This window comes from Podarcis liolepis, assembly GCF_965112155.1.
Source record: "Podarcis liolepis genome assembly, chromosome: 15".
NCBI classification, from domain to species: domain Eukaryota; kingdom Metazoa; phylum Chordata; class Lepidosauria; order Squamata; family Lacertidae; genus Podarcis; species Podarcis liolepis.
In genome coordinates this window covers 7,131,267-7,146,214 of record NC_139566.1, presented here as the reverse complement: position 1 = coordinate 7,146,214, position 14,948 = coordinate 7,131,267, and the positions used below count along the sequence as shown (strand labels likewise).

General features: G+C 47.8%; 1 long non-coding RNA gene across 1 annotated transcript; it reads right to left on the bottom strand.

Moving 5' to 3' along the window:
- Nucleotides 1–2,018: 2,018 nt before the first annotated feature.
- On the bottom strand, nucleotides 2,019–5,742 carry LOC310694354. Its single transcript, XR_014519614.1, has 2 exons — nucleotides 5,636–5,742; nucleotides 2,019–3,068 (listed from the first exon to the last, which is right to left on the bottom strand). It is a non-coding gene; the product is annotated as an uncharacterized lncRNA (long non-coding RNA).
- Between the last annotated feature and the right edge of the window lie 9,206 nt (nucleotides 5,743–14,948).

Sequence of the window (14,948 nt, the reverse complement as noted above, 5' to 3'; positions counted from 1 at the left end):
TGAGGCTGAGAAGCACTCCCCAAGCAACACCCTCTGGGAACAACCATCCAAGTAGACCTGGAACCAGCACAAAGCGGTGTCACACACCCCTAGTTCAGAGAGTCTCTCCAGAAGGTTACCATGGTCGACGGTATCGAAAGCTGCTGAGAGGTTGAGAAGTACTAACAGGGACATGTTTCCTTTCTCTCTCTCTCTTTTATCTTCCTGCCCAGTTGAGAAAACAGGGTCCAGATGCATTGGCCAGTGACATGTTGGGGCAAAACCATGGTTGTCATGGTAGCCATGAAGTCCTGAGCCATGCCAACCTGGGCATGGTTGTTGAAGTCCCCCAGAACCAGCAGTCTAGGCCTCCTCAACACTGCCTCCGAAACCAGCTCCATCAGATCAGGCAGGGAGACTGCTAGTCGGTGAGGTGGGCAGTAAATCAGCAGAATCCATAATCTTTCTTGATTGCCCAATGCTAAGGACACATGCTCTGGATCTTACCCAAATTGAACAGAGAGCTGGGAGGGAGAGAGGAAGGGAAGAAGAGAATCTCCATAGACTACAGCAGCAACTCCCCCTCCTTGAGCGCCAAGTCTACCATGATACTATGCCGAATACCCACGTGGGCACAACAGGGTGAGACCAGATGCACCCAGTTCACCCAGGTCTTAGTGAATCCACAATCCAGCCATAGATAAGGGTGGTCTTACCATGAGCTGACCTAGTACATAGCAGCAGCAGCTGCAGACCCGAGGGCTGGCTGATAGGACCACCACAGTTCCCCAGGTTGGAGGAAGGGCTGCCACATGGCACAGGCAGTAACTTACACAGCCTGTGGCTTCTCCCACACCATACATCCCCCTACACTGAGCCACTGTAAATCACTTTTGCTTTCTTTATCAATGGAATCTCTTTACAGATGGGTAGCCGTGTTGGTCTGCCATAGTCAAAATAAAAAAATTCCTTCCTGTAGCACCTTAAAGACCAACTAAGTTAGTTCTTGGTATGAGCTTTCGTGTGCATGCACACTTCTTCTTTGAAGAAGTGTGCATGCACACGAAAGCTCATACCAAGAACTAACTTAGTTGGTCTTTAAGGTGCTACAGGAAGGAATTTTTTTAATGGAATCTCTGTGTGTGTGTTTTTATATTCTTTTTAAGCCATGCTTGTGAAGTGTGATTGAGACTGAACAGGTAGTGGAAGGGACTGTGTCGATCCAACTTCCCATGATTAAGTCTACTCTGAACCAAAGATCAACCAACTTTATTGATTAAATTCCAAAGGAAAGAGTGTGTCAAGTCTTCCAACTCCCTCCTCAAGCACTGGGAACTTTTCTGGGAAGCAAATAGAACAGCCCTGACCATCTAGGAAGCAGTGAATGGGACCCTTAGAAGCTACATTGGAGCCAGGAAAGTCCTAGAGGGTGCCATTGCTCTGAGAAATGTTGGAGACCCCCTCTGTAATGTACCCCACCTACGCCGTGTCATGTAAGGATTCTATTAACTCCTTGAAAATGTGCCCCAATCCTGCAAAGAATGCTCCAGAGATGGAAGGCCTTGATTGGAATCCAATCATCAGATGATTCTCTTCACAGTAAAGGTAAAGGTAAAGGTACCCCTGCCCGTACGGGCCAGTCTTGACAGACTCTAGGGTTGTGCGCTCATCTCACTCTAGAGGCCGGGAGCCAGCGCTGTCCGCAGACACTTCCGGGTCACGTGGCCAGCGTGACAAGGTGCTCCGGCGAACCGGCACCAGAGCAGCACACGGAAACGCCGTTTACCTTCCTGCTATAAAGCGGTACCTATTTATCTACTTGCACTTAAGGGTGCTTTCGAACTGCTAGGTGGGCAGGAGCTGGGACCGAACAACAGGAGCTCACCCCGCCGCAGGGATTCGAACCGCCGACCATGCGATCGGCAAGTCCTAGGCGCTGAGGTTTTACCCACAGCGCCACCCGCGTCCCTCCCTTCACAGTAATCCATCTTTAAGGAAGAAAAGAGTCTAAATGCTAAAATAGAACAGGAGACCAGAGCTATGATGCAGGGTAAGTTTTATTAGGAATCCAGGGGTGGGGGAGAGATACATAATTGAACAAATTCTCAAGAAGTTGGTTATTTTTTGAAAAGGACAAATCTGAAGAAATATACATAAATTGTCTCTGTATTGCAAATCTTGTCCCAGAATGAGATAAATTCTATTTGTGGGATTTATAAAACTTTTCCCACCTCTGCCATTTTCACAGATGTACCAAACTGACTGGGCATTAATTCCAGGGGACAAGTCCACAGTTGTTGTTGTTTTGCTCTTTAGTCTGCTGGAGGAGTGCAGAAGAGCTGTACAGATAATAAATAAAAGCCAGGGGAGGGGAAAGCACATAAACAGTGGGATAGAGGGGGATTATGTTAAGATGAGAAAGGATGCATGAAAGATAGTTGTGGGTCTGATTTTCAGGCTTGCTGGGTGCCCCCAATGCCCAGTGGCTTCATCAGGAATTGAGGATGCTCAGCATATCTTAAACCCAGGCTTGAACGTTTTGCAGTCCATATTCTTTCCCCTAATAAACCTTCCATATTAACTTAGCAGGGGCTGTAACAGATGCTTCCTCTGTCTCCAACGAATCCATAGCCACTCCCAAGTCCCAAACGAGATCCTCTAAGACCACCAGCTCCAAGAGCACCGGCTCCAAGAGAACCGGCTCCTAGGAACCCACTGCCCAAACCACCAGGGGAGCATGGAGCGTATCCTCCCACGGCCACGGGCTCACAGCTAGCAGAGAGGATGGGTCCTGGGATGGTCACGATGCAGGCTGGTGGCTGGATCACGACCTCTGATGGTGGGACCTGGTTGATGCATGAAGGGGCGACACCAGAAAGAATACCAAGACTAGCAGAAGGGATGCCGGCTCCAACCAGGGCACCGGAGCCATAGCCGTAGGTGTCGCCAAGGCCAAGGCCACCAAGGCCACCAAGGCCTCCAAGGCCTCCAAGACCTGCTGATCCAAAACCGACGACTGGGGTGGAAGCGCAAGATGGGACAGCACAGGATGGTCCACAGTTTGCCATGGCTGAGTGATGGAGATGAGTCTGCAAGGACACAGGAGGGAGCAGAAAGATAGACAAGTGTTTTAGTGTTCTGGGGCCAATGGGAGATATTTAGCCTCACCTTTACAATGCAAGAAATCTGTTTAAATTTTATCACAATGTGTATTCATAATACTAAAAGAAGATTTACATGTTATTGTGCCTTAAAGCATATCTGGGATGCGGGTGGCGCTGTGGTCCAAACCACTGAGCCTAGGGTATGCCGATCAGAAGGTCGACGGTTCAAATCCCCGTGATGGGGTGAGCTCCCGTTGCTCGGTCCCTGCTCCTGCCAACCTAGCAGTTCGAAAGCATGTCAAAGTGGAAGTAGATAAATAGGTACCGCTCCGGCAGGAAGGTAAACAGTGTTTCCGTGCGCTGCTCTGGTTCGCCAGAAGCAGCTTATTCAGGCTGGCCACATGACCCGGAAGCTGTACCCCGGCTCCCTCGGCCAGTAAAGCGAGATGAGCGCCGCAACCCCAGAGTCGTCCGTGACTGGACCTAATGGCCGGGGGTCCCTTTACTTTTAAAGCCGGGATGGGGACCATCCTATGTACAAATATCCAAGTACCTCTAATTAAAGTTTGGAGATCCTGCAGTCCTCCAGATGTTGTGAACCACTCCTCCCCATCTTCCCTAATCACTGTTCCTACCAGAATAGTGCTGGTATGACTGGTGAGACTTGGAGGCTGATGGGTATCTGGTGTCAGGCAGATGCCAGCAACTCCCACAGCCAGTTGCCCAGGAAGGTTCAAAGACAAGGAATGTTTCTTACCATCCACTTTTTATTCAGTATTCACAGAGAGTCTTTGGAACCCAGCCTCTTGGATAATGGTGATTTCCCGAGTGACTCTCTCCTGTCTCTCCTGCTTCCTCATTCTTTACCTCTACATCTGCTGCCTTGTGCCCTCTGCCTTTGAGCTCTTTGCTTTCTTACTTTCAAGGCTCGCCGCGTTCAAGAAGGGGGGGTGGTCTGGGATGCTTTCTAAATACATGGTGTCCACCAGCTGTCACACACCCCACCCGGTGCTTCCTCTTCCTCCCCCCCCCCCATTATTTCCCAGCTTTTCCTCTCATCTTCCTCTGAGCTGTGACCTCCCTCAAACCCCTGTCTGAACTGTCTTCCTCTTCTCTGGAAGGGTTAGGCTGGGGAGGCGGTCTCCACCATTCCTCCTCTCCCCAGTCCCTGACATCTAAAGAGTCACAGGTTTTGTGTCCCTAGTTGCAGTGCTATGGTGCAGAGCAGGCAATTCCCACAGCTTGCAGAAGAACAAGAAGCCCTGCTGGATGAGACTAAAGGCCCATTTCATCCAGTATCTTTTTTGCATGGTGGCAGACACGTATCCCTGGAGTCCAAGGAAAGCCAGACTGGACAACTGGCAGTGATGGATGTGTAGAGAAAGAGCCTGATCAGGAGCGTCAGCCTGGTGACATTATACCAGGGATGGGGAAGTTGTGGTCATTCAGAAATTCCTAGACTACAGCTCCCATCAGCCCTTATCCTCAGCCCTGCTTGCTGGGGCTGATGGGAATTTCAGTCCAACAACATCTGGGTGGCCATTTTGTCCCCATCCACAGCTCTTCCAAGCATCCAGCCAACAGCGAATAAACCTCTTAATGTTTAGATTTGCCTTCCCTTTTGTCAGGGACGCACATTCTGTACTTGAACCGGCTCTAAGATTCACCATGCTATCCATATTTAAAAGGGGGGGGGGACCCAGAGGAAAGGAAACAGGAAGACAAAGACAAAATAAAAAAAATTCCTTCCAGTAGCACCTTAAAGACCAACTAAGTTAGTTCTTGGTATGAGCTTTCGTGTGCATGCACACTTCTTCAGATACACTGAAACAGAAGTTGCCAGATCCTTCTATATAGTGAGAAGGTGGGGAGGGGTGTTACTGAGAAGGGTGGTGGGAATGGGAGATAGGCAGATAGCTGAGAGAGCCTCTTGACGACTCTTAACGACTGTAATAGGTCTTACAGGAAAAGGCAAGGGGTGGGAAGGTGAGAAATGGTTTAGTTATGTATAGTGAGATAAGAATCCAATGTCTTTGTTCAGCCCAGGTCTTTTCATGGTTTTAAGTTTGGTAATGAGTTGTAATTCAGCAGCTTCTCTTTCTCTTACCAAACTTAAAACCATGAAAAGACCTGGGCTGAACAAAGACATTGGATTCTTATCTCACTATACATAACTAAACCATTTCTCACCTTCCCACCCCTTGCCTTTTCCTGTAAGACCTATTACAGTCGTTAAGAGTCGTCAAGAGGCTCTCTCAGCTATCTGCCTATCTCCCATTCCCACCACCCTTCTCAGTAACACCCCTCCCCACCTTCTCACTATATAGAAGGATCTGGCAACTTCTGTTTCAGTGTATCTGAAGAAGTGTGCATGCACACGAAAGCTCATACCAAGAACTAACTTAGTTGGTCTTTAAGGTGCTACTGGAAGGAATTTTTTTTATTTTGACTATGGCAGACCAACACGGCTACCTATCTACTACAGGAAGACAAAGATACATTGAAAAGGCAAGTAATGTTCTCGCAAACCCTTCTGGAGTCAGCCCTCTTACCTGCTTTTCCAAGCAACAGGAAGCCGAGAGATGTCTGAAGCTCTGGTGGAACTGATGGAAAAGCTCTCCATGCCATGGGCTTATATACTCTAAGCCTCACAGGCCTGTGGTTTTGGGACACAGGATCTTTCCCCTCCTGCCCAAAGTCTTAATTAGCTGCCAACAAATTGCCTCATCAGCATCACACACCAAATTACTTTAATAATAGCCATAAAGAGTATGAGCAAATTGTATTTAATGAAGCTGTTGCTGGATTCTCACAATAACTGCACTGCACATTCCAACATGCTGATCTCCCTTCTCCCCCTCTGGGATAATGTTCCACCAACTTCATTTTACATCAAAGGTGAAAAGGGAAGCTTTGCAAAGAGGCCTCATGTGGAGGCATCACTTGATACATGCCATTGATCGTCATAACCCAAGAGCCCTGGGCCAAAGACACATAATCAATCCTTCATCCAGGTCTCATACTAGCTAATGGATTAACAACATAGGTCATTTCCTGGTTCATATGGAGAAGCCTCCTAGAACACAACGTACATCAGGAGACTTACTGTAGTTTGGTCAGAATCGAGGATACACTTCCAGAGCTAACATGAAATACATTACCCCTGGTCAGGGCTGTCTTAAGCATATCCGGCGCCGTGGTACACTGCTCCCTCTGGTGCCTCCCCCCCCATTTCCCAGAGTTTTTTAGGGAGGACGGTGCTGCCGGCGGGTCTGGAGGAGGTGGGCAGCGGCTGGAGGGCAGCTTCTCCAGTGGGGAAGAGGTGGAGGCTGGACGTGGCACCTCCCGGCTCAGTTGGCAGCTTCATGCCACGGTGGCCACAGCTGTTGGAGACTCTGGGTGCGGCACTGCTTAGGCGCAACATGGCGGAGGCTGGTGAGCATGGCGAGCTGATGCCAGGAGGCACCGCATCCAGCCTCTGCCTCTTCCCTGGCGCCCTCCAGAACTTGGCACCCCGGTGCCCCACACCACTAGCCTCTATGGGTAAGATGCCCCTGCCTCTGGTAAATGAGCCACCACGGTCGCTAGAGGACTATGAAACTTTCTGTCCCAGGCTTTAGATGGTGGTTCCATCCCTACTTGGATCGCCGTTCCCAGAGGGTGTTGCTTGGAGAGTGCTTCTCAGCCCTGTGGAACCTTCAGTGTGGGGTTCCGTGGGGCTCAATCCTATCCCCCATGTTGTCTAACATCTACATGAAACTACTGGGTGGGATTATCCGGAGGTTTGGAGTATGCTGTCAGCAGTATGCTGATGATGCTCAGCTCTATTTCTCCTTTGCATATGCAGGTGAGGCAGTGGAAGTGCTGGACCAGTGTCTTGTCTCGGTAATGGACTGGATGAGACCCAGAAAACTGAAGCTCAATCCAGATAACACTGAGGCACTGTTAGTGGGTGGTTCCCTAGACTGGATGGGTGGGAGATTGCCCGCTCATGATGGGGTTAACTGCTTCTGAAGGAATAGGTTGGTAGCTTGGGGTTACTCCTGGATCTTTTGCTGTCGCTCAAGGCTCAGGTGGCCATCAGCTTCGGCTGGTGGCCCAGCTGTGCCCCTATCTGGACAGGGATAGCCTAACTACTGTTTTCTATACAGTGGTACCTCTGGTTACATACTTAATTCGTTCCGGAGGTCCGTTCTTAACCTGAAGCTGTTTTTAACCTGAAGCACCACTTTAGCTAATGGGGCCTCCCACTCTCGCTGCGCTGCCGGAGCACGATTTCTGTTTTCATCCTGAAGCAAAGTTCTTAACCCGAGGTACTATTTCTGGGTTAGCGGAGTCTGTAACCTGAAGCATATGTAACCCAAGGTACCACTGTACTCTGGTAACCTCAAGGTTAGATTGCTGCAATGCATTATGCTTGAGCTGCCTTTGAAGATGGTTCAGAAACTTCAGCTAGGTGCAGAATTCAGCAAATAGGCTGCTCACTGGAGCAAGGCGGTTTGAGCATATTGCACCAATCCTGGTCTGACTGCAATGGCTACCAATTCGTTTCTGGGTCCAATTCAAAGTGGTTTTGATGTATAAAGCCTTAAACGGCTCAGGACCGCAATACCTCAAGGACCGCCTCTTTCCGTATGAACCTACCCGGACCCTGAGATCATCTTCTGAGGCCCTTCTTCATTTGCCTCCTCCTTGAGAGGTCTGGAGTGTGGCAGCACAATAACAGGCCTTCTCTGCAGCGGCTCCCTGGCTGTAGAATGCTCTCCCCAGGGAATTTCGCCTGGCGCCTTCATTATCCACCTTAGGCGCCAGGCAAAAATGTTCCTTTTAAACCAGGCCTTTGGTTGATTTGATTAACACCCTCTGCTCTTTTAAAATGTGTTTCTTTTTGGGAGGGAGTTGTTAATGGGTTGTTGCTTTTATTTTGATTATATATATATTGTGGTTTTTATGTTGATCTTTTCTGTGAACCACCCTGAGACCTCTAGGTATAGGCCGGTATATGAATTCAATTAATAATAATAATAATGGGTAAAAGGTAAAAGGCAGCTTCTAAGGCCCAGAATGTTTGTTAAACCCCATTTATAAACAGGCGTTTTTGGCAGGTTTCCGTCCACCAGTGGTCTTTTTAAGGCCCACTTTTATAACTGATGGGAAGTGGGAATGATCCAGCCATCTCTGCATCTGGCTAAGAATCCTTTACCCTTCTTTGGGGGTTCCCAAAACAACAAATCAAACAAACAAACAAACACAGATTATTTGTTGCCTCAGAAGCTTGGCATTTTTCGGAGCCATTTTCCAAGATCAAAGTGCCCATCAAAGCAGACGTCTTCTGGGATGTTCATGCCAGGAACCAAATGCCAACCTGGAATTTAATAAGAACATGTCTGCCAGCCTCAGTCATGTTATGGACTCCCAGGCTGACACTTCCACCAGCCTTTCTGGTGACAGGACAGATATTACCATATTATATGGATTTACTTTAGCAAACCACAAAATAAAGGCCTAATTTCCTGGAAGAGTCCTTGTAGCATATTTGTAGAGTTTAATTAACACTTGGATTAGTGTCTCCAACTAATGACTTATTTACCCCCCTTCTTTGAAGAAAGCGACGTATTCATTTGTGTACAGCTCTGTTTGAAAAAAGAAGATGAATAGAATATTATTATAAAAAAGAAATAATTTCAAAAACGAGATTCTTGAACTGGGGGAAAGTGCAGAAAGCAGGCGACCAAAATGATCAGGGGACTGCAACAACTCCCTTTACTGGGAACATTTGTATTGCTTGCTACTTTTTAGTTTAGAAAAACTAAAAGTGAATAAAAGGAGAGGGGGCAGACGGGAAATGAGTGAAATGACACATGGTGTTGAGAGAATGTATTGAGAGACATCTTTCTCCCTGGCCAAATTACAGTGGTACCTCAGCGTTACATACGCTTCAGGTAACAGACGCCGCTAACCCAGAAATAGTGCTTCAGGTTAAAAACTTTGCTTCAGGATAAGAACAGAAATCGGTCTCTGGCGGTGCGGCGGCAGCAGGAGGCCCCATTAGCTAAAGTGGTGCTTCAAGTTAAGAACAATTTCAGGTTAAGTACGGACCTCCGGAACGAATTAAGTACTTAGCCTGAGGTACCACTGTAATGTCATGTACAGTCATACCTTGGGTTGAATGTGCTTCAGGTTGAGCGCTTTCAGGTTGCGCTCTGTGGCAACCCAGAAGTAAAGGAGCACGCTACTTCTGGGTTTCGCCGCTCGTGCATGCGCAGATGCTCAAAATGGTGTCACGTGCATGCGCAGAAGCGGCAAAACGTGACCCGCGCACACGCAGAGGCGTTGTCGCATCTTATGTTCTCTTCAGGATGTGAATGGGGGCTCCGGAATGGATCCCATTCACATCCCGAGGTACCACTGTATTTAAAGCTCTATGATACCACTTTAAACAGACATGACAATTCTGTTTAAAAGCAAAGAATTCTGGGAGCTGTAGTTTGTTTAAGGTTGTTAGGCTGAATGTTGTTAGGAGACCCCTTCCATTCCCCTCACAATATTACAATTCCCAGTGCTAACTGTGCAGAGGGATTTATTGCAAATTGTAGCTCTCTGGCCTTTGAGATGTAGTCCTACACTGGCCCCAAGGAAAGCCATCTAGATTAGGAGTCCCTATTTTCCAGGGACAGTCCCAGAATTGCAAGTGTCCCTATTTTCCAGGGACAGTCCCAGAATTGCAAAAGCCATCTCGGCTTCTGATTTGATCCCAGAATGTCCTTATTTTCTCTGCCAAGCTTGGGCAGGAGGATGAACCAGTGCTTGTTCCGAGTAGGGGCAATGGCAGTGGTGACTGTGAGGGAGCACCCTATTGCCTGTCTATGGCTGCTGCTGCTGGTGGCCTCCTCACTTGAGCAACTCGTAGTGGCTATTGGGAAGTGGGTGTCAGGCATGGAGAACCCTCTCTTCCCTTCGGTAACATCACAGGCAAGAACAACGAGCACTTTATATTTTACAGTCCTTTTTGTTCAGTCCTATAGGTAAAGGTAAAGGGACCCCTGACCATTAGGTCCAGTCGAAGACGACTCTGGGGTTGCATTATTGGCCGAGGGAGCTGGCGTACAGCTTCCGGGTCATGTGGCCAGCATGACTAAGCCGCTTCTGGAGAACCAGAGCAGCGCACGGAAACGCTGTTTACCTTCCCGCTGGAGCGGTACCTATTTATCTACTTGTACTTTGACATGCTTTTGAACTGCTAGGTTGGCAGGAGCAGGGACTGAGCAATGGGAGCTCACCCCGTCACAGGGATTCGAATCACTGACCTTCCCATCGGCAAGCCCTTAAGTACAAAATTTGCTAACCTTCGGCCCTCCGGTTGCTTCTGAACTGCATCTCTCTTTAGACCACAGGCAGCAGAGCCAATGATCAGAGACAATGGTAGAGCATCATTTCTGCTACATCTGGTTTAGAATGCCACACGCCCTATGGTCAGGGATGATTTCCAGAAATGGTTTCTAGGATCTGGAAACCAAGCCTTATGAAGAACGGTTGAAGGAGCTGGGTATATTTAGCTTGGAAAAGAAGAGACTGAGAGGAGATATGATAGCCATCTTCAAATATCTCAAAGGCTGTCACAAGGAAGAGAGAACAAACTTGTTTTCTCCTGCTCTGGAGGGTAGGACTCAAACCAATGGCCTCAAGTTACAAGAAAGGAGATTCTGACTAAACAGAAGGAAGAACTTTCTGACAGCAATAGCTGTTCAACAGTGAAACCATCTCTCTTGGGAGGTTGTGGGTTCTCCTTCCTTGGAGGTTTTCAAGCAGATGTTGGATGGCCATCTGTCATGGATGCTTTAGCTGAAAGTCCTGCATTTCAGGGGTTGGACTAGATGACCCTTGGGGGTCCCTTTCAACTATGATTCTAAGACCTGGAGTCCAGCCACATTCTGGAGGGCCACACCAGTTTCCCATTTTGGGGATAACAGAAGTAAGGGGGTTCTGCAAATTTAATGAAAATTCTCACAGAGCGAAACAGAGAACATGAAAATGCAATCTGGGTGATTCATTGTAATAAGCTAAGGAGAGCATAATACTTGGCCCTGACATCACTGGAATTATTAAAGTAATTTTGCACATGATGGAATCAGCAGTTCTTGAGGGTGGAACTTGAGAACAAAGTGATGTCGCTGGGCTGTCAAGGATGCCACTGACACAGTATAAAAAGCCCTCATCCATCCAGAGTCCTCCAACAGCTTCACTGGTCAGCTTCTCCTGCCTTTCCATTCCTCAAAGGAACAGGTAAGCTTGGCTTGCCCAAGTCATCTTGGTAGCTTTAACCACTTTAAATCCCAGGAGCTTAATTTGGGTAGAGTGTGAAGCAGTTCAGCAATGCAACCAATGAGCCAGGCCATGTTGACCATGTTCATTGGCTATGTTCTATCTCCACTGTTAGAGGAGTAGTACTTCCAAATGCCAATGACCAGAAGCAATGGGAGGGAAGTGTTGTGGATGCTCTTAGACCCTACTTGAAGGTTTCCAAAAGGCATCTGGTTCAACACTGTGATAATAGGGTGAAGGACTGATTCAGCTGACATTTACTATGTTCACATGTGGACTACAGCTTCCATCAGCCCTGGCCATTGGCCATTATGGGTGTTGATGATAGGAGCTGGAGTTCACAAAGTCTATTGAACTGCAGCTTGCATCATTCCTGACCAATGGCAATGCAGGCAGGAATCCGGCAAACTCTGGAGGGGACAACATTGAATTTGGGGCTGCCTGAGTCTTCCTTGCCTTGGAAGCTGCTTATGCTTTAGCCCGGAGAATGCAAACAATTGATTATGATGACTTCACTAGCAGTGATGTAAAAAATATTTAGGGCATATCTGTACTAGCTAGGACAGCCTTGGTCAACCTGAAACTCTCCAAATAGTAATACTTAGAGCAGAAGCAGGAGAGCTGTGGGCTTCCAGATACCCATCAGCCTCCAGCTCTCAAGCTCATATTTTCTACCAGCCTCCAACTCTCATCAGCACCACTCAGCAAGGCCAGCAAAAAGGGATGAATGTGAGCAGCAGTTCAGCAACAGATCAACTTAGGGACATTCTCACCTCTGTAAAGGTGCCAACCACCATTTTATGGCACTAAAAAAACACATGATTTTTTACACTGTAATGGTGGTGGGGGAGGTGAGGCTAAATATCTCCTGCCACCCTGGAACACTGCAGCTCTTCTTGCCTTCAATATTGTTTATGCTCCTTCCTGCGTCCTTTCAGACCTTCAATGGATACTAGGCATGACACCTTTGCTGTGCCTCCATGGCCAAATGCAGTAATGCTTCTGAATAGCGGAGGGTGTGTGTGTGCTCTTGTGCTTCTGTTCTACTTTCAAAGCTCCCATTGCCACATCAGGAAGACCACAGTGAGAAGATAATGCTGGACTAGATGGGTCATTGGGTAACCTAACTTAGGCCAGTGTGGTGCAGTGGTTAAGAGCAGTAGTCTTGTAATCTGGGGAACCGGGTTCGCGTCTCCGCTCCTCCGCATGCAGCTGCCGGGTGACCTTGGGCCAGTCACACTTCTTTGAAGTCTCTCAGCCCCACTCACCTCACAGAGTGTTTGTTGTGGGGGAGGAAGGGAAAGGAGAATGTTAGCCGCTTTGAGACTCCTTAAAGGGAGTGAAAGGTGGGATATCAAATCCAAACTCTTCTTCTTCTTCTTCTTCTAATGCATTGTAGCACTCCTTACCTATAATAATCTTTCTGCTCCCTCCTGTGTCCTTTCAGACTCATCTCCATCACTCAGCCATGGCAAACTGTGGACCATCCTGTGCTGTCCCATCTTGTGCCTCCACCCCAGTCGTCGGTTTTGGATCAGCAGGTCTTGGAGGCCTTGGAGGCCTTGGTGGCCTTGGTGGCCTTGGCCTTGGCGACACCTACGGCTATGGCTCCGGTGCCCTGGTTGGAGCCGGCATCCCTTCTGCTAGTCTTGGTATTCTTTCTGGTGTCGCCCCTTCATGCATCAACCAGATCCCACCATCAGAGGTCGTGATCCAGCCACCAGCCTGCATCGTGACCATCCCAGGACCCATCCTCTCTGCTAGCTGTGAGCCAGTGGCCGTAGGAGGAAATGCTCCATGCTCCCCTGGTGGTTTGGGCAGTGGGTTCCTAGGAGCCGGTTCTCTTGGAGCCGGTGCTCTTGGAGCTGGTGGTCTTAGAGGATCTCGTTTTGGACTTGGGAGTGGCTATGGATTCGTTGGAGACAGAGGAAGCATCTGTTACCGCCCCTGCTAAGTAAATATGGAAGGTTTATTAGAGAAAAGAATATCCACTGCAAAGCATTCAAGCCTGGCTTTAAGATATTCTGAGGATTCTCAATTCCTGATGAAGCCATTGGGCAATGGGGGCACCAAGCAAGCCTGAAAATCAGACCCATGGCTATCTTTCATGCATCCATTTCTCATCTTAACATAATCCCCCTCTATCCCACTGTTTATGTGCTTTCCCCTCCCCTGGCTTCTATTTATTATCTGTACTGCTCTTTTGCGCCCTTCTAGCATAGCAAAGAACAGGAAAACTATGGACAAGGAACTTGGCCCCTGGAATTTATTCCCAGTCAGTTTGGTACATCTGTGAAAATGGCGGGGACAGTTTTTATAATTGCCAACAATATAACTGATCTCTTTCTGGGAAGGGATTTGTAATCCAGAAACGATTCATGTATATTTCTTCAGATTTGTCCGTTTCAAAAATATCCAACTTCTTGAGCGTTTGTATTTGTTCACTCAAATATCTTTTCCCCGTTCCTAATACAACTTACTCTGCATCATAACTCTGGTCTCCTGTTCTTCTTTGGCATTTAGACACTTTTCTTCCCTTAAACATGATTTACAGTGGAGGGTACCCTTTGATGAATGTTGACCTATATTGGTAGCGACCTAAATCGTTGGGAACAATGCACCCTTGAGAACTTTCCTGGCACCCATAAAGTTTATATAATTCTCTTCACTACCCCCCTTGTAGTGGTCTGTGTTGTTACCCTTTTCCCCCTGGAAAAGTACAATAGTATCTTGGGTTAAGAAGTTAATTCGTTCTGGTGGTCCGTTCTTAACCTGAAACTGTTCTTAACCTGAGGTACCACTTTAGCTAATAGGGCCTCCCGCTGCCACTGTTCCGCCGCCACACAATTTCTGTTCTCATCCTGAAGCAAAGTTCTTAACCCGAGGTACTATTTCTGGGTTAGTGGAGTCTCTGTAACCTGAAGCGTCTGTGACCAGAGGAGACACTGTACGTATAGCTGAAGGAGGAAGTTGGAAGTTGGAAGTTGGAAGAGTGAGCTTTCCCCACTCATCCTTTCCAGCTCCATGTGCTTCACAAGACTGAGATTAATGCCTTTGGGTCTGAATTTATCCAGATCTCATAGAAGCATGAAGTGTTGACTCCCTCCCCGGCCCCCCTCTTCTTTGGGAGGGAATGATTTCATGGAGAGTGGGGGAAAGTAACCAGATTTAGTGGCACCTACAGCACTTATACAAAAATCAAAATGTGCCCAGCAACATAAAATAGTTGGTGATCCCTGCAAAGTGACTGGTGTTGGGGGTGTGGGCTCTAGCAAAACAGCATACATTTTGAGAAAATCCAACACCAAAAAAAGCCCTCTGCGGTTCCATACTTCCTTCAGTTGTGACCCAATTGCACCTAAGGCAAACCTGGAAGTCAATTGGAAGGTTATTTCATGTACAGAACATCTAAATGCAAGGAGATAAAACTGGTTGCATATTTGCATGCGGCAGGAAGGGGTGATTGTTGTCCCTGTCAGGAGTTCAGCCTGCACTTGAGTAGGACCCTGGCAAAGAGACATGCCTGACTGGCATGTTCCCTCC